This window comes from Macaca nemestrina, chromosome 13 (assembly GCF_043159975.1).
Source record: "Macaca nemestrina isolate mMacNem1 chromosome 13, mMacNem.hap1, whole genome shotgun sequence".
Classification (NCBI taxonomy): Eukaryota; Metazoa; Chordata; class Mammalia; order Primates; family Cercopithecidae; genus Macaca; species Macaca nemestrina.
The window spans coordinates 112,488,163-112,507,525 of record NC_092137.1 but is presented as its reverse complement, the minus strand read 5'-3'; the positions used below and the strand labels follow the sequence as shown (position 1 = coordinate 112,507,525).

Here is a 19,363-nt window from a genome sequence, read left to right as displayed (position 1 = left end):
GCTAGTTCTGATGGTAAAGCACAGGACACTCTGTCCTCTTCAGGGCCCTTTCCTCCCCTTTTTTCTTCCACAGCTTTGCCATGTTCTACCCTTCTTAGCACGGTGATATAATCCAAGGTCACCTATTCCTGAAACAGCATAGAGACTTATGAAGCAGGAAAAGATAGCAAAGGGCTCCTGATTTGATACATCTCAGGAAAGAATACAGTTTCAAAAAATGAGTTTAGTTTCACCTTAAAAGAAAAAGAAATGTCTAATATAAGGAAAGCTGATTCCCAGGGTTTGACTCAAGTCTGTTAGCTACAGGAACCCAGGCTTCACAGTCTCAGGAGGAAGGAGAGCTCTAGAGATCTGAGCTGCTTCACTCTGTTTTGAAAGGAAGATGCAAACCCCTAAGGCCCGCACATGTCAAGATAAATTTTCTCTGCTTTGAAAAGAGAAACAGTTTCTCTTTTCAGTGAACGTTTGATACTCTTGAGGCCCCAATTCCCTTTGTTTAACGCCAACATTTTCTTGTATTAATCTTATTTTCTCTCTCATATTTAGATTATAAGTCCCTTGTTCTTAGCCCAGGACATAGTACAGAGAAAGCCCTTAAATGAAGAATGGATGTCTGGCTCTGTTCTCTAATACGGGATCCTATGTTATGCTGGCAGGAAATGCCTGTTTTTACAGCGTGCAATTTAGGCATATTTATTCTCCTACTAGTAGTTTCTAGGGATTAACTAAAGACCAAAACCACCTACTCAAGTCAAAGGGCCTGACAGTCATGTCTTGAAACTCTGACACTGCCCAATGTGGGGACCAATAGCCTTTCATGGAAATATTTCCTCTTCACCCACTTATCAAAGATTTATTAATGGCTGACTGTGGGCAAGGAACTCTACGGGGTTCCAGGGATATAATGTTAGGTAAGCCATAGTCCTTCTCAAATGAAGTGGGGATGATAAATTAGAGTTACCTGCTTTAAAAAAAAAAAGTATGCTGAATTGTGTTTTTATTTCAGATAAGCTAGGAATAATTTTTTTTAGTATATTTATAGTATAAGCATGCTCCTTGCAATATGTGGGCCATACTTATACTATAAAATTATTCCTAGTCTGTCTGAAATTCAAATGTAACTGGGTAGCCTGTATTTTATTCCTGTGCTACTGTGGCACCCACTGGTGTAGTCCTTGGTCCTATGAACAGAACGTTGAGTTTGGGAGAGAGAATCTAATTCTGCCTAAGCAAGGCAGGGCAAATTTCTCAGTGGTATTGGAACAGTAGGGATTAGCTCATTTAATCTCTTGCAATTGTTGTCACTATTATGCCTTTTCTTTTTCTTTTTCTTTTTTTTTTCTTGAGATGGAGTCTTGCTCTGTCACCAGGCAGGAGTGCAGTGGTGTGATCTCAGCTCACTGCAACCTCTGCCTCCGGGATTCAAGTGATTCCCCTGCCTCAGCCTCCTGAATAGCTGAGATTACAGGCATGCGCCACCATGCCCAGCTAATTCTTGTCTTTTTAGTAGAGACAGGGTTTCACCATGTTGGTGAGGATGGTCTTGATCTTTTGACCTCGTGATCCACCCACTTCGGCCTCCCAAAGTGCTAGGATTACAGGCATAAGCCACTGCACCTGGCCTATGCCATTTTTAAGCTGGGAAAACTGAGAGCCAGAGGTTAAGTAGCTTGCCTGAGGTCAGTTAGCTAGTAAGTGTCTGTGCTGGCATTTAAACCCAAGCAGACCTAGCTTTTAGCACACATGTAACCACTATGCTATCCTTATATTGCTACTTCTAATTATTTACGTGATTTGCTGTACAAACCATTTTCATATTTCTTGGCTTAAGTCTTTCATGTGATCCACGCAGGGACTGAGAAACTCAGTAATGAATGCCACTTTGCCTTCAGTCAATGCAATTTATGTATTCATTCAGCACATGTTTATTAAGCACTCTGTTTTATGACTGTATTGTCAGATTTGGTATTATGTTTTCTTTGGTATAAATTGGGACACATAGATTAGGTAAATTGCCTTTAATATCAAATATGTCATCTGGACCAGCCCTGGAACTCCTAGACCACCTCCTGTGTCCATGACAGAACCCAGTTCTGCTTGGTGGGTATCTATGTCTCATTCAATAAAATGAGGAAAAATGGAAATAAATTCATACTATGATATGATGATCTTATCATCCCTGCCAAGTATAGAAATACCATCCTTTTAGGTCTTTAAAAACAAAAATGACCTTGCTATTGGAAGAACGTGTTGTAGTATGTGGACCTCACCCTCAAGTGACCATCAGAGTCCCCCAGGGGCTTGTGGAACACAGACAGCCCGCCCCACCCCCGAGCTTCTGATGCAGCAGGTCTGGGGTGACCCTGAACATTTGCATTTCTAGCTAGTTCCCAGGAGATGCTAATGCTGCTGGTCCAGGTACCACCTGTGGGGAACCTCTGGCACAGCAAAGGGAAGGGTGAAATCAGAAAACCTGGGGTCAGTGTCCAGCTTCCAGCCTTGAACAAGGCCAAGTTATAGAGCCTGATGGAGTCTGTTTCTGCATCCAGTTAGGCTCTTGGAGCCCTTCTGAGAATGAAATGGCATAAGGTAAAAAATACTTATTTTCTTGCTCTTCTCCTTTGGAGATACTACAATTGTGCTTCAGGGACACACACAGCATCGTGGATTGCCTGTCTTGATTGCTTCCGCCGGTCTCAGCTGAGAAAAGACTCCCGACTAATGGATGACGCGGGGAGTGCAGGAATTTTGTTTACCCTGATGCTCAGCCCAGAGACGCCCGTGGTGAGGTGAGACGCTCCTGGGCCGTAGGATTACACTCTTGTCTTTACTTGGTTTTCCCGGAAGCAGACCCCGAGACAAGCTGCAGTTTGTTTAGGAGGCGATCCCAGAACACGCTGGCAGGAGAGCGGGAAGGGAAGCCAGGAGGGAAGAGAGGCATCAAGAACTCCTCCATCAGGCCGGTTATCACAGTGGGCATGGTGGCCTGTTCCCTCTGGGGGGGCTCTGGTTTCTTTTGGAGGCTTCCCCGGGGATCTTTATCTGTCACTCCTGCTGCCTGAGAAAGCCCTCAGGTGGGAGGTAGTGTAGCTAACGCAGACAGCAGCAGGGCCTGGGGTCCAGAGGGGCCCATGGCAACCGCCTCCATCCGCGGGCCTCTCGCCAAAGCTCTAAGGCACCCACTGTTAGTGGCCATATGCCACGCGCTTCACGTGTGCCAGGCAGAGATGAGCTCAAGAGCCGCTGGTCTCCACTGCGGGTGGCGAGGTGGCTGGAATAGCGCACTTCATTCCTTTCGTGTCGAACTCGGCACCTCTCACATTCTCTGCCTCCCGAGGACTCTGCTTGTTCCTTACCACAACATGCTTGCTCTTGCACCCACGGCGGTGTCCCCAGCGCGCCTTACCACGATCTCGGCAGAGATCTCCTGCGGGGCGTCCGGGCCTCGGGAGGGCATCGCGCATCTTCCGCAGGACCCTCCCGGACTAGCGCAGCGGGCTGGCATCGCTTCCCGAGGTTTGGCCCTAAGTTTTATGGCTTAATGAGGCACGTAAATTGTCTTCATCACGACGGCGATTGCTTTCACTTGGCAGGAGACCTACATCAAACTGCACCTTTGGGATTCCCCTTCCTATGTCGGAGGCAATCACCATTATCGACATTTTACGAAATAAGAAGCACAAGCTCAGGGGGGTTCAGAGTTTAAACATGTGTCTACTGGTTAAATGGTCAGGTTAGGATGACCATCGAGCATTCGAGTTTAAGGATTTATGAAACCACACGGGCAGCGCGGGAGTGTGATCTGTGCGCCGTGGTCCCCACGGAGGCAGTGAGAACGCGCCTGGCCAGCTGCAGGCTCTGGATCCAGCGGTCACGGTTTCGCTGAGAGGGAGCCTCCCAGGGCTGCTCCGGCCCAGGGCAAGGCGTTGCAGGGGTGATGGGACAGCCCTGCTTTTGGGAGGTGCGGCACTCTGCCAAGGGCCACCCCTGGTAGCCCGGCCCAGCCTCCTTGGGAGCATACAGCAGTCTAGGATGCTTCTAGGCATCCTTTCCCTCCGCTCCACTCAGGGTCTGTGGTGTTTCACAGGGAGTCTCTAAATGGCCCTAATGACCTAAAGACCCCACCTCCTGGTCTCCACATCCTTGAGTGGGCCCCTCCTACTTTTTACCCATGTCAATCTGTGCGATTGTGAATAAATTATCTGTGTGAATGGAATATAGAAGCAATGATTCGTGACTTTTGAGATTAGGTTATAAAGGACTACAGCCTCCATGTTGAGCTGTCTGTCTGTCTCTGTCACTGTCTCTCTCTCTCACCTCTTTCTCTTCTCTTTCTTTCTTCCTGTCTGTGTCTCAGATCACTTGCTTCGGGGCAGGCAAGTGGCCTGAAGTGCACTCAAGCCGCTCTGTGGAGATGCTTACACAGTAAGGAACTAAATAAGGCCCTCAGTGCCATTGGGACCAGCCAGCAATCACATGAATGAGTTTGGAAGGGATCCAGGAGCCTCCAAATGGCTGCAGCCCCAGTCTATATAGCTTGACTGCAAACTATAATTACTGTTTTTTTTTTTTTTTTTTTTTTTTTTTTTTAGCAATTGTATGTTTCTATATGAGTAGAATTGGGTTTTGCGTTGTGATATAATCTGAACATCTTTTTTGTTTAATAGGTGAATGAACTTGATAAGTGTTTAATAGGTGAATTAACTTGATAATTAACTTGATAAGGTGAATTAACTTGATAAGGTATTTGCTTTTGGAGAGGCGAGAGGCAGTGGAGCTGGAGGGGTGGGGGTGGGGAGAGTCAGTGGCAGAGTGAGTTTACCCCTGTGAAACTGTGAGAGGCCCGGGGCCTACCTCAAAGGAGCAGGGTCACGACGCTAGTTAGCAGCCAGCCCCCTCCTAGTTCCCCGGCCTGGTGGCAGCTCGGTTGTGAGGCGGCGGGGAAGCGGGTGTCCGGCTCCTTGCCATGGAGGGCATTGACATGGACCTGGACCCCGGGCTGATGCAGAAGTTCAGTTGCCTGAGCACCACCACCAAGGACGTGCTCATCTCCGAGTTCCAGAGGCTGCTTGGCTTCCAGCTTAACCCTGCCAGTTGCGCCTTCTTCCTGGACAGGACCAACTGGAACCTACAAGCAGCAATTGGTGCCTCTTATGACTTTGAGAGCTCAAACATCAGTGTGCCCTCTATGTCCTTTGTCGAAGATGTCACCACAGAGAAAGGGTAGTCAATACCTCCTGATACTCAGTTTGTAAAAACATTGTGGATCCAGAATTCTGGGGCAGAGGCTGGCCTCCAGGGGTTTGTCTTCAATATGTCAGGGGAGACCAAGTTGGACACGTGAACACGGTGATGGTGAGATCGCTAGAGCCCCAAGAGATTACAGATGTTATTGTCCAGATGTGCAGCCCTGGCAGAGCAGGAATGTATCAGGGACAGTGACGGATGTGCACTGCTACAGGACTCTACTATGGAGATGGCATCTGGGGGATTCTCAGTGTGGAGGTGGGTGGACTTTTAGGAGTAATGCAGCAGCTGTCATCTTTTGAAACAAAGTTCAACCCACAGCCACATCACAAGGTAGACGGAAACTTCAACCCTTTTGCCTCTTTCCAAAAGAACCAACAATCAGATGAAAACAACTTATAAGACCCTGGGGGTTCCGAGTTCCACTCGATCTGCAAAAACACAGGGACTCCTGCTCCTGGCCAAACTGAGCAAGGTCAGAGCGGACTGTCACAGAACTCTGTAAATCTGTCTCCCAGCGGTCACGCAAACAGCTTATCAGTAGTTACTTACAGTGAGGGGCTCCATGGGCCTTACCCCTTTGGCCAGTCTTTTTTTTTTTTTTTTTTTTGAGATGGAGTCTCACTCTGTTGCCCAGGCTGCAACCTTTGCCTCCCGGGTTCAAGCAATTCTCCTGCCTCAGCCTCCCTATAAGTAGTTGGGACTTACAGGCACGCACCACCACGCCCAGCTAATTTTTGTATTTTTAGTCGAGATGTAGCTTCACCATGTTGGCCAGGATGGTCTTGATCTCTTGACCTGGTGATCCACCTGCCTCAGCCTCCCAAAGTGCTGGGATTACAGGCATGAGCCACCGCACCCAGCCCTCTTCGGCCAGTCTTAAATTCGTGTCAGCAAGAAGAAAAATTAACAAAAGACAGAAGTCACGGGTCAGGCCCGTGACTCTGACCCCCTCATCCTGGGAGAAGAGGAAGAAGCAGAACAGACTAGTTTTGAGGAAACAGTATGTATGTAAAAAAAAAAAAAAAAAAAAAAAAGAGATATTTTCTTTTAGTTCTGTCCTTTCATTTGTTGGCTTTTCTACTTTGATAGTTATTCTTTAGGTTGTTCGCTATATTGTTGGTTTTGTCTGTTCTTTTGTGTGTGTGCGTAGTTTTGATTTTCAGTAATGCCTGTGTTTGTGTTGTGGTGTCTAGCCTTATATTTATACCATTATGTAATAACTTTAATCCTCTTTTTCTTTAATGATACCTTATTCCCACCTAAAATATGCAATATAATTACTGTTTTCCCTTCTATCTCTCCTCTACTACCAAATATTAACCAATAGTATCTTTCTTAGTATTTATTTTTGTACTGTTAAATATGCTTAGACTTTTATTACATGATTTGTTGGTTTTAAATAAAATCCTCTGACTCTCAGCTATTGCTTATAAATCCCACAATACATTTCTTTCTCTTCTGTATCGGTGCACATCCACACCCACTTTCCCCCCCCTTTTCGCCCAAGTTTTTGTCATCATGTATAGTATTTACATACTATTTTCTCACTTCAAATTCTGAAGCCTAGAGGTTTCAGCCTTAGTACTAAAGTTAAATATATTTGATATTGATCGCCAGTCCTTTTGCCCACATCTCCCCCATCAGCTCTTGCCTGACTACTGTTCAGTCTTCTGGAAGTGTCTTCAAAAAGGCTCACGGGAATATTGTTTGAGCTTTTTCATGTTTAAAGCAATTCATCTGTAGCTTTTATTTTTGAGAGCAGCTTATATGGGTCGTGGGTCACACTTTCTTCCTCTGAGTATCTTATAGATGTTGTTTTACTATCGTTTAGCATTAAATCTCTTTGTGACCAGACAAATGTATTCCTTTATGGGTCATTTGTGTGTGTGTGTATGTGCGTGTGCCTTTTACTATGACATGCTTCAGTGTTGACCCTTCTGGATTAATATTTTCCTAGCAAACCATGAGCCTCACATAGATGTCAGTTTTCTTTAACTTCAGGAACCTTTCTTGAATTATATATTTACATTGTGTGTGTGTTTCTTTGTGTGTTTTTTAAAGTAATTTCAACTTTTATTTTAGATTCAGGGCATGCTTTGTTACATGGGTATATTGTGTGATGCTGAGACTTGGGGTATAATCAATCTCATCATCATCTAGATAGTGAGTACCCAATAGTATATTTGTTTTGTTTTGTTTTGTTTTTTTGAGACAAAGTCTTCTCCCCCAGGCTGGAGTGCAATGGCGCGATCTTGATTCACTGCAACCTCTGCCTCCTGGGTTCAAGCGATTCTCCTGCCTCAGCATCCCAAGTAGCTGGGATTACAGGTGTGCGCCATCATGCCCAGCTAATTTTGTATTTTTAGTAGAGATGTTGGCCAGGTTGGTCTCGAACTCCTGACCTCAAGTGATCCACCCATGTTGACCTCTCAAAGTGCTGGGATTACAGGCATGAGCCACTGTGGTGGCCAGTACCCAGTAACTTTCCTTCCTCCTGCCCCCATCTAGTAGTCCCCAGTGTGTATTGTTCCCATGAATATAACTATGCGTTCCCAATGCTTAGCTCCTAGTTATAAGTGAGAACATGTGGTCTTCAGTTCACTTAGGATAATGGCCTCCAGCTGCATCCATGTTACTGCAAAGTATATGATTTTATTCCCTTTTATGGTTGTGTAGCAGTCCATGGTGTATACGTACCACATTTTCTTTATCTCATCTACTGTTGATGGGAACCTAGGTTGATTCCATGGCATTGATATTGTGAATAGTGCTGTGATGAACATACAAGTGCATGTGTCTTTTTGGTAGAACAGTTTATTTTCCTTTGCATATATACTCTGTAATAGGATTGCTGGGTCTAATGGCAGTTCCAAGTTCTTTGAGAAATCTCCAGACACTGCTTTCTACAGTGGCTGCACTAATTTACATTCCCATCAACAGGGTATATGTGTTCCCTTTTCTCCACAGCCTTGCTTGCCAGCATCAACTGTTTTTTGACTTTTTTAATAATAGCATTCTGAGTGGTGTGACATGTTATCTCAATGTGGTTTTGATTTGCATTTCTCTGATAATTTAGTGATGTTGATTATTTTCTCATATATTTGTTGACTACTTGTATGTCTTCTTTTAAGAAGTGTCTGTTTATATGTTTAATTCACTTTTTAACAGGATTATTTTTCTGCGTGTTGAATTGTTTACGTTCCTTATAGATTTGGATATTAGACCTTTGTCAGATAGTTTGTGAACATTTTTCTCTCATTCTGTAGGTTGTCTGTTTACTCTGTTGATAGTTTCTTTTCCTGTGCAGAAGCTCTTTAGTTTAATTAGGTCCCACTGGTCAATTTTTGTTTTTGTTACAATTGTTTTCGAGGACTTAGTGGTAAATTCTTTCCCAAGGCTGATGTCCAGAATGGTGCTTCCTAGGTTTTCTTCTAGGATTCTTATCGTTTAAATAATATATTTATGTCTTTAATCCATCTTTAATTTTTGTATGTGGTGAAAGGTACAGGTACAGCTTCATTCTTCTGCATGTGGCTAGCCAGCTATCCCAGCACCATTTATTGAATAGGGAGCCCTTTCCCCACTGCTTGTTTTGTCAATTTTGTCAGAGATCAGATGTGCAGCTTTACTTCCGGGTTGTCTTTTCTGTTCCATTGGTCTATGTCTTTTTGTATCAGTACCATGGTGTTCTGGTTATATAGTTTGAAGTCAGGTAATGTGATGTCTCCAGTTTTGTTCTTTTTGCTTAGGATTGCTTTGGCTATTTGGGCTATTTTTGGTTTCATATGGATAGCATAGTTTTCTCTAGTTCTGTGGAAATGATGCTGGTTGTTTGATAGGAATAGCATTGAATCTGTAGATTGCTTTAGGTAGTATGGCCATTTTAACAGTATCAGTTCTTCCAATCTGTGAGTATGAATGTTTTTCCATTTCTGCGATCTCTTTCAGCAGTGCTTTGTAGTTCTTCTTGTTGAGATATGCTTCAATGTTGACCACTCTGGACTCATTTTTTCCTAGTGAACAATGAGCCTTATACAGATGCCAGTCCTCTTGAATTTCAGGAACATTTCTTGATTTCAATATTTACCTTTTTTGGTGGTTTATCGTTTTAGTTTTCTTCTTCGGGAAAAATATAAATTTCTTTAGTCATCTTCATGTGTCTTCCAGTTATTTTTCTATGTAATTCGTTTTATTTTTTGACATATTCATTTCATTATATTCTCTGTTCTCGTTTGTAACTATATATATACATTTCTAATGTTTTTTCTTAGAATGTCTGATCTCCTTATGTGTCATCTAATTTTGTGTTTAAATTTGTAATGAGTCTTTTCTTTTACTTCTTTGTGGATATCTTCCCTGAAATTTTGCATTTCTGTTTCTGGTTTTTCTTACTAAAGTTAATTGCTTTGATGCATTTTAAAAATATTTATTCTTTTTTTTATTTTTTGAGATAGAGTCTCGCTCTGTCACCTAGGCTGGAGTGCAGTGGTGTGATCTTGGCTCATTGCAACCTCTGCCTCTTGGGTTCAAGCGGTTCTCCAGTCTCAGCCTCCTGAGTAGCTGGGACTACAGGCACGCGCCACCAGGCTCGGCTAGTTTTTGTATTTTTAGTAGAGACCAGGTTTCACCATCATGGCCAGGTTGGTCATGAACTCCTAACCTCAGGTGATCTGCCCACCTTGGCCTCCCAAAGTGCTGGGATTACAGGCATGAGCCACCATGCTAAGCCTAAAATATTTGTTCTTATAATATCTTTATATCAGTGTTATGTAGTTCTTTTGAAAAATTTTATTTTTCCACATATCCATAAAACTGTTGAACTAATTGGCTTTTTATGAGCCAGCTATTTGCAGAGGATCTGTGTGTGTGTGTGTGTGTGTGTGTGTGTGTGTGGTGTGTGTGTGTAGACGAGTGTTGAGAACTGGAGGAAAAGAAGGGGAAGACCAGGTTGGTTTCCTAAGCTTCACAACTCAAAGGCTCTCTCAGTTCTCCCACCAAAAAGGAAGACTGCTTCAGCAACTATTGATCGGGCATATGATTCTTTCCTCTGCTTCTATGAATCAAACATAGTCTAGCAATGTTTCTTCTACTGGCTGTACTTGCTCCAGTATCCTCAACCATTGCTACAAAGGATGGATACAGTCTTTTCCTGCTAGAGTGAGCCACTTACATCTATAGCATAGCATAGATTTTTAATGGTTCATTCTGAGTTGTGCCTTTGCAGGGTTCATTATCACCTGCTCATTATTTTTCTGTCTTCTTCCACGTGACATCTATTTTTGACATTTCTTCCAGATATTTTAGCGTCTGGAAATTATTTCTATTTTTCATTTTTCTTTTGCTTTTGTTTAACTTCCAAGCAGAGAGGAAAAGTATGCAGACGTAAGTAGCTTTGTAGTGGAAGTGCTCACTGACATCTCTTGACTGGTCTTCTTTGTAATTAACAACATAGGTTAGCAAGATGACTGAGTGAGATGAGACTAAGGTACAATTTCTGTTCTACGTTTAATTTCTTTTCTTTTCTTTTCTCTTTTTTTTTTTTTTTGAGAAAGAGTCTGGCTGTGTTGCCCAGGCTGGAGTGCAGTGGTACAATCTCAGCTTACTGCAACCTCTGCCTCCCGGGTTCAAGCAATTCTCCTGCCTCAGCCTGCTGAGTAGCTGGGACTACAGGCGCATACCACCATGCCTGGCTAATTTTTTGTGTTTTTAGTAGACAGGGTTTCACTGCGTTAGCCAGGATGGTCTCGATCTCTTGACTTCGTGATCCGCCTGCCTTGGCCTCCCAAAGTGCTGGGATTACAGGCGTGAGCCACCGCACCTGGCCCTGCGTGTTTAATTTTTTGTGACTAGCTGGTTGGTCAGTGAGACCACTTAGCTAGCAAAAATAAGTAAACTAGTCTGACAAAATTGTTCTAATATGCACAATCTAAAAGTATTTCCACAAAAACAAGTACTTTTATTTACTAATTCAGTTGAACAGCAGCAACAACAATAATAATAAAACACCAGGGCCAATTGACAAAATTACAATCTGGGGATTTCTTTTGAATTTACAACCATAGCCATTCTTCTACATTTTGTCATAATTTCCTATATTCATGAAAGATGACAAAAACCGATTTTAATGCAGTTTATTAATGTCATGAAATATTATTTTAGAGAAATATTAAATCACATCTAGTGTGACTGCTATGGTTGGATGTGTCCCCTTCAAAACTCAAAGGTTGAAACTTACTGGCCAATGTGATAGTATTTAGAGGTGAGGCCTTCAAGAGGTGATTAGGCCATAACGGCTTTTCCTTTGTGAAAAGAATTAAGGTCCTTATAAAAGAGACTTCATGTAACATTCAGCTCTCTTGCCTTCTTGCCTTCAGCCTCCAGAACTTTGAGAAAATAAATTTCTGTTCTTTTCGTTTTTTGATGTTATGACTTTGGATTTCTATTCTTTATGAATTACCCAGTCAGTAGTGTTCTTTTTTTATTTTTTTAAACAGAGACAGAGTCTTACTCTGTTGCCTAGGCTGGAATGCAGCAACGTGATCATAGCTCACTAGAGCCTCAAACTCCTGGTTTCAAGCGATCCTCCCACCTCAGCCTCTCATGGAGCTGGGACTACAGACATACGCCACTGCACCCAGCTAATCTTGTAAGTTGTTGTTGTTGTTTAGTAGAGGTGGAGTCTCACTAAGCTGCCCAGGCTGGTCTCAAACTCCTGGGCTCAAGTGATTCCCTTGCCTTGGCCTCCCAGAGGGTGAGGATTGCAGGCATGAACACTTAGCCTAGGTCTGTGATATTCTGTTATAGCAGCACAAACAGACTAAGACAGAAGCTCCCTAAACATACTTCTATTAAGGCTGTTTTGGCTAATCTTTTGCCATTTTTTTTAAAGTAGTGCAACTTGGCTAAAAACATTGTCAAAGTGCTTTGAGGGTATTAGATTCAAATTCTGTTTGTATGGTTTTATTGTGTTTGGGCCCTAGGAATAAAGCTTACTCAGTAGAAGGATGTTTTCCAGTACAAAGAGTTGAAGTTTGGGCTCCATGGTAGCATGGCAATAGAAAGTTATGGCATTAAATACGGTCCTAGGAGTTGCTTTTCGGTTTTCGGCCAAACCCAAAGATCCAGATTATAACTTATGTCTTCATCACTTCTTTGGAAGCTCGTGAGCCCCTCCCACAAATATTTCCACAGTAAATGGAAATCTGTCCTCCGTAATAGCATAATTGTGGTCAGATTTTATGGTATTTGGAAGAGTATTTTTAAAAAATTCTTTGCAAACTAAAAGAGACAGACCTTTGAGTAAATTTTTATGTCTTCTTAGAAGTAGGTATCATCATTCTTGGTCCAGGAATGTAGATATTGTCAACTCTCTGGAGCCCAGATTCTTCATTTTTCAAATGGCAAAGACTAGATGAATTGCTTTTTGATGCCTCTCAAGTTGTTAGCTGAAAGGTGGGTGTAGAGCTATCTCAGAACACAACAGTTTTGAGGACTAACTTCTGAAAGTCATTGGGTAGGATGACTACCTAAGCCCCATTTGCTTGTGCTTTTTCTTTTGAACACTTACTCAGGGATGAGCAATATTGTGGCTAAATTAGAGGTTATTGGGCAGATATTATTATCTACTCTCAGATAACCCAACTGCTTATGATTACATGATTTTAATTTTATTAATTTAGGTAGTTAAAAAAGATTAAAGTTGTTTCTACTTAAACTATAATTACTCCCACAAGGGATTATGCCTTAAGCTTCTGTTACTGAAGGCTTTTATTATCATTTAGTACTTTAGACTGAAATTATTGGCATTCAATTTTACAAGACTATTGTGGTTCGGAGATTGTGTCTTATAAATATAGGGAGTGCAGTGGGGAGGAATAGGGAGTTGAAAGTCCCTTTTATTTAGTTTTTTTCTTTGAGACAGAGTCTCACTCTGTCGCCCAGGCTGGAGTGCAGTGGCACAATCTCCGCTCACTGCAACCTCCGCCTCCTGGGTTCAAATGATTTTCCTGCCTCAGCCTTCTGAGTAGCTGGGATTATAAGTGCCTGCCACCACGCCTGGCTAATTTTTGTATTTTTAGTAGAAACAGGGTTTTGCCATATTGGCCAGGATGGTCTCGAACTCTTGACCTCATGATCCGCCTGCCTTGGCCTCCCAAAGTGCTGGGATTACAGGCATGAGCCACTGTGCCTGGCCTATAAATATTCCTTACCAAGTTAAGAAAGTTTGTTTTTATTACTAGTTTGCTGATGATTTTTATAAATGATATGTAACATTTGTATAGCCGATATTCTGTTACATGCATAAAATATGTAATGATCCAGTCAGGATATTGGGGTGTTCATCACCCTGAGTATCTATCATTTCTATGTGCTGGGAGCATTTCTAGTCTTCTCTTCTAGCTATTTTGAAATATACAATACATTGTTGTTAATCATAGTCATCCTACTCTGCTATTAAACATTAGAATTTATTCCTTCCAACTGTATGTTTGTATGCATTAACCAATCTCTCTCTATTCCCCTCCACCCCCCTCCACTACCCACACACCCTCCCCAGCCTCTGGTATCTATCGTTCTACTCTTTACCTTCATGAGAGCAATTGTTTTAGCTCCTACATATGAATAAGGACATGCAGCATTTGTCTTTATGTGCCTGGCTTATTTCACTTAACATAATGACCTCTAGTTCCATTCATGTTACTGCAAATGACATGATTTTGTTCTTTTTATGGCTGAATAGTATTCCATTGTGTATATGTACCACATCTTCTTTATCCATTCATCCACTAATGGACATCCCAGTTGATTCTACATCTTTGCTATTATGAATAGTGCTGCAGTAAACATGGGAGTGCAGATATCCCTTTTATATGCTGATTTCCTTTCCTGTGGATAAATACCCAGCAGTGGGATTGCTGAATCATACAATAGTTCTCCTTTTAGTTTTTTGAGAAATTTCTATATTGTTTTTCATAGTGGCTGTACTAATTTACATTCTCACCAACAGTATTTGAGTTCCCTTTTCTTTGCATTCTTGCTAGCATCTATACATTTTTGTGTCTTTTTAATAATAACCATCCTAATTGGGGTGAGATGCTATCTCGTTTTAGTTTCCATTTGCATTTCCCTGATGATTAGTGATGCTGAACATTTTATCATAAACTTTCATAAACTCATTGCTGGCCATTTGTGTGCTTTCTTTTGAGAAATGTCTATTTATGTCTTTTGCACCCTTTTTAATGGGATTTTCTCTCCCCGCTGTTGAGTTGAGTTCCTTGTATATTCTGGATATTAGTCCCTTGTTGGATGAAAGGTTTGCAAATATTTTCTCCCATTCAACTGGCTGTTTCTTCACTCTGTTGATTGTTTCCTTTGTTGTGCAGAAGCTTTTTAGTTTAATGAACTCCCATCATTCTACTGTCATTTTTGTTGCCTGTGCTTTTGAGGTCCTAGCCATAACATCTTTGCCTAGTCTCAAGTCCTGTAGTGTTTCCCCTATGTTTTCTTCTAATCATTTTATAGTTTCGAGTCTTACATTTAAGTCTTTAATCCATTTTGAGTTGATTTTTGTATGTGGTGAGAGAAAGGGGTCCAGTTTCATTCTTCTGCATATGAATATCCAATTTTTACAGCACTGTTTATTGAAGAGAGTGTCCTTTCCCTGAGGTATGTTTGTGGTGCTTTTAAAAAAAGTAAATGTTTGTTTTTACCAAGTGTTTTTGATGCACTACTGATATGGTCATATATTTTTCTTCTTTATTCTATTAATGTGGTAAGATACATTGTTTTATTTGCAAACATCAAACCAACCTTGCATTTCATGAAAACTCCAACTGGTTGTGATTTTTAAAATCATCGCTAGGCTATATTTTCTCATATTTTCTTTGAGGTTTTTGCATCACTGTTCATGAAAAAGCTTGATTGGTAATTTTCATTTCATTTGATGTCCACAGATTTTAATATTCAGGTTTTACCCTCATTTAATGAGTGGAATATAGTCTCTCTTTTTATATTTTCTGGGAAATTTATATAATATTTTTGTTATTTCTTTCATAAGCATTTATAGGAATTCACAGGTAGAGCCATCTAGGCCTAGGATTCCTTTGTTAGCAGGGTTTAAATTCCATATTTGATTATCTGTCTTTTTGTGTCCCTGATTATTTTATATAAACGCCAGGTGAGTATGTATGCTATGTATAATTGCTGTGTGAAGGAGTTACCTATACAAAGTGACTCTCAAACGTGGTAAGACCCAAGAAACCAAAGAACTAAGCAGACAAATCTAGTTTGTCAATGGAGGGCAATTTATTAGGAAACTTACGGATGGAAGCGTGGTCTCAAGCGGCTGTAAGACAGGTAGATTTCCATACCATTACTTCCCAAACTCAGGGCTTACATACCATAGGGCAAGGGGTATGTGCTCTATAGAGACAACTGAAGGCAACCCTCCAGAACAGGCAAGGATGCCGTGTGCGTTGTGGCCTACAATCTGGGTGACCACATCAAGGGTTTTTGGATCTAAAGGCAGGATTTATGTTGAGTACCTGTTCTCACACTAAGAACAGTAAATAAAGTAGGAACCAGGAGGCATTCACGGGACTGGGGCTAATCAGAAGTCAACATGGCAGATTAGCATCCAAGATGGAGTCACTTCTGTCTCCACAATAGCTGTAGTTAATTTGAATCTCTGTATGATGTTATCTTCCTCAAGAGAGGGCTTACTTTTGTTTCTCACAGAAGGGTGGGTCCTTTAATCAGAGAGTGAGACGACTTGAACCTGGGCCTCATTCTTTGGGAGGATAGTCTATTTCTGGCACCCCTATCTCTAGGGTTTACCCCTTCCAAGGTCCAAACTGGAAGCCCGGGTGTCTATTAGGGTTCCTTGTTTTTGCTGAAAGAAAACATCCTTCTTTATTTTTCCCACCAGTTCCTTGGGATTGTGTCAAGTTACACTTAGTTTCTCAGCGGCTTTTCTCTGTCCTGACTGTGTGCTTCTCTGTCTGTGTTGTCTGAGTGGCAAACGTCTCCAGGAGAAAAAGTCAGATCACATGTTGGACTGACTTTCCTGGGTTTCCCATCTCTCTGGGATCTTCATAGAGATATTTACTTTATTATTTCCAGCTTTTCTAGTTATTAACAATGAGGAGGTTGGCCTGAAACAATTCCACCAAAATCAGAAGTAAACATTACACATTATCCTTGAATGAAAGCATAAATGAAAGGCGGCTTTTAAAAAGTAAGTACTGCTGTTATTAATACTTATCAGTGCAAGTCCAACAGTCTCAGGGAAAGACAATTTAAGAAAATTTGAGTATTGAAGTTTTAATTTGCACTTTGGGTAATGCATATTCTAAACTGAGAAAAGTAATATCCATTAGTAGAATGCATTTATCCAAAAATAGAGACCCCTCGTTCTTTCTAGCACGATAAGCAGTGATTGCTGAACTTTGAACTGGGTAATAACGAGGTGATACTAAGCACTGTACTTCCTATTTACCCTTTACTCTTGTGCACTTTTATTTCTCAAAATGTGCCATGGAACAGTTGGAGCACAAGTAGAAACAAATCTAAAAATACTCTTGTGAAAAATGAATCATACACCATCTGGTTGCTGTGTTTTTGTTGACAGGAACCTGATGACATGTATTGTGGCTTTATTTTCTAAATAATGATGTGCTTTTTTTTTTTTTTTTCAATATAAATAACACCACCAGACAGCAACTTTAAAGTGTGGACTTTAGGCTGTTTTTAGCAGTACTGATAGATTTACCTTTACCCACTTGCCCTCACCTTTCCCGTCTGATAGAGTCCTGCTCATACCTTGCATTTATGGGATGAGTCCTCAGGTTATATGTCAAGTCTACTCCCTTAACTAGAAGTCTTAGACTCCTAAACATAGCGTTTTCTCTACTGAGCTAATAAGCCCAGCTCGTGTAAAACCAGGTGCTTAAATGTCATTAGTGAAGACTGAAATCGTATTAAGATAAATTACTTATGATGGGTGATGCAAAGATTCAATTCAAAGTGGTATAAGCTATCAACATACAGGAGCCTGAGTTACTTTTTGTGCGCTTATAGTTTCCTTCACAGAATGAACTTCTGTGAAAGGGGGGAAAATAAACTTAATTTATATTCTGGGGAATTAAACACATTGATCTTTAACTAGTATAAGCCCAACAATTGTTTAAAGGGAGACAAATCATGCTGTATGTAGCTCTTATTCAACTGTCGTAAACAAACTAATGATCAGTGGTGATTTCTAAAAGTAAATGTGAACCGGGCGTGGTGGCTCATGCCTGTAATCCCAGCACTTTGGGAGGCCAAGGCGGGTGGATCACCAGAGGTAAGGAGTTCCAGATCAGCCTGGCCAACATGGCAAAACCCCGTCTCTACTAAAAATAAAAAAATCAGCCGGGCGTGGTGGCGGGCATCTGTAGTCCCAGCTACTCAGAAGGCTGAGGCACGAAAATTGCTTGAACCCGGGAGGCGGAGGTTGCAGTGAGCTGAGATTGTGCCACTGTTCTCCAGCCTGGGTGACAGAGCAAGACTCCATCTCAAAAAAAAGAGAAGCAAATGTACATTAAATATAATGCTGTTTAAATTTTGAGCCCTTCTGAATTATGTAAAGTGTTTGTTTAATAAAAGTGAAGTACCCTTTAAAACTGTGCTGTCCGATACAGTGGCCAATTGTCATCTGAGTGACTTTGAGCACTTATAATGCCGAGAATGTGCACTGAGGTGGGCTCTAGATGTAAACCTCATACCTCAAACAAGAATATAAAATATCTCATTAACTTATCTTAACTGTACGTTGAGGTGATGTTGCTTGTACATTAAATTAAATGTAAAATGTTACTAAATTTAATTCTACCTGTATTTCTTTTTACTTTTTAATGTGGTGACTAGACAATTTTTAGTTCCATATGTGGTTTACATTATATTTCTATTGGTCAGAGCTGCTTGAGAAGCTTAAAAATATTGAACAACGTTTAGGAATGTAAATCTCTCCACATCCAGTATTATTATGAAAAGTGAAATATTTCTAAACACAGATGCTACCTTCCTGCAGAGGGGCTGCAGACACCCTAACTCTAGCCCACAGAGAATTACTGCGGCTCTTCACCTTCAGAACTGTCAGATGATGGATCTGTTGTTTTAAGCTACCGCGCTTGCAAAAATTTGACAGCAGCCAGAGGAACCTCATACAAACACAGAGGAGGAAACCGAGACTGTAAGAATTTAAGAAACTTAACCGAATCACAGGTGTTTGAGGAGCGCCTGTGGCTCAGACCTAGGGCTTCTAATTCCCAGTGTAGTTATATTGATCTCACACCACTGATGCAGTGAAAGTAATAAACCGAGAGGCCTCTGTAAACTGAGGTCACAGCTGTCCCCTCCTCTCAATGCACTGAGGAAAGCCTCCTCAGAGAAAAGGCAATCAAATATCAGATCAGTAAATGGCTTTTGAAATTTAAGATGTGATGGTCTCCTTTAAAAGTATTCTTGTAATAAGATACTTAGGAAACGTGTCTTTAGTCAGTGGGTGGGAGGAGAGTGAAGTTTGAAACAGACTGTAAAAAAGATGAATTTTAATATTAATGATTTATGCACTCATGACTATGAGCTCAGAAATGCAGGTTATTTGGGGAGATATCCTTGAAGAATTGGCGCAAAGATTGCTGGAAACCATTGCGGGCATCATCATGCGGAATTCGTGCCACATTCTTTTAACTCTTCATGAGACGGAGAAGAATGCCTGGTTCTCAGCACTCACAGGGTTTATAGCTCGATCAATTACAGTGTTGCAGGAATGGGGCCACCGTGGAGGAATCGCAGAGTACTGTATGGTTCTAGGTCACAAACTCACTCCCACATTCTGGGAACCTACTTGACAATAGCAAGCTGGTAGTCAAAAGCCAGATTGAGGGCAGCTTTTCTTTTCCCCAGCTCTCTCCTTTTCCCGTCCTTGTGGGTCCTGCTCTTCCCTCCTGCCTCGGGCCCTCTCCTGATATCACTGGAAGTTTCTGCTGGCCTTTGTGACAGGGTCAACCTACCCAGGACTCTGCAGGTCCTAGTCGCCCCCCACCTTCTCTTCTGTCTCATTCGTCAGCTC

General features: G+C 41.6%; 1 pseudogene; it reads left to right on the top strand.

Moving 5' to 3' along the window:
- Window positions 1-4,966: 4,966 nt before the first annotated feature.
- LOC105490325 (protein ILRUN-like) overlaps window positions 4,967-19,363 on the top strand; it is a 29,971-nt pseudogene continuing 15,574 nt past the window's right edge.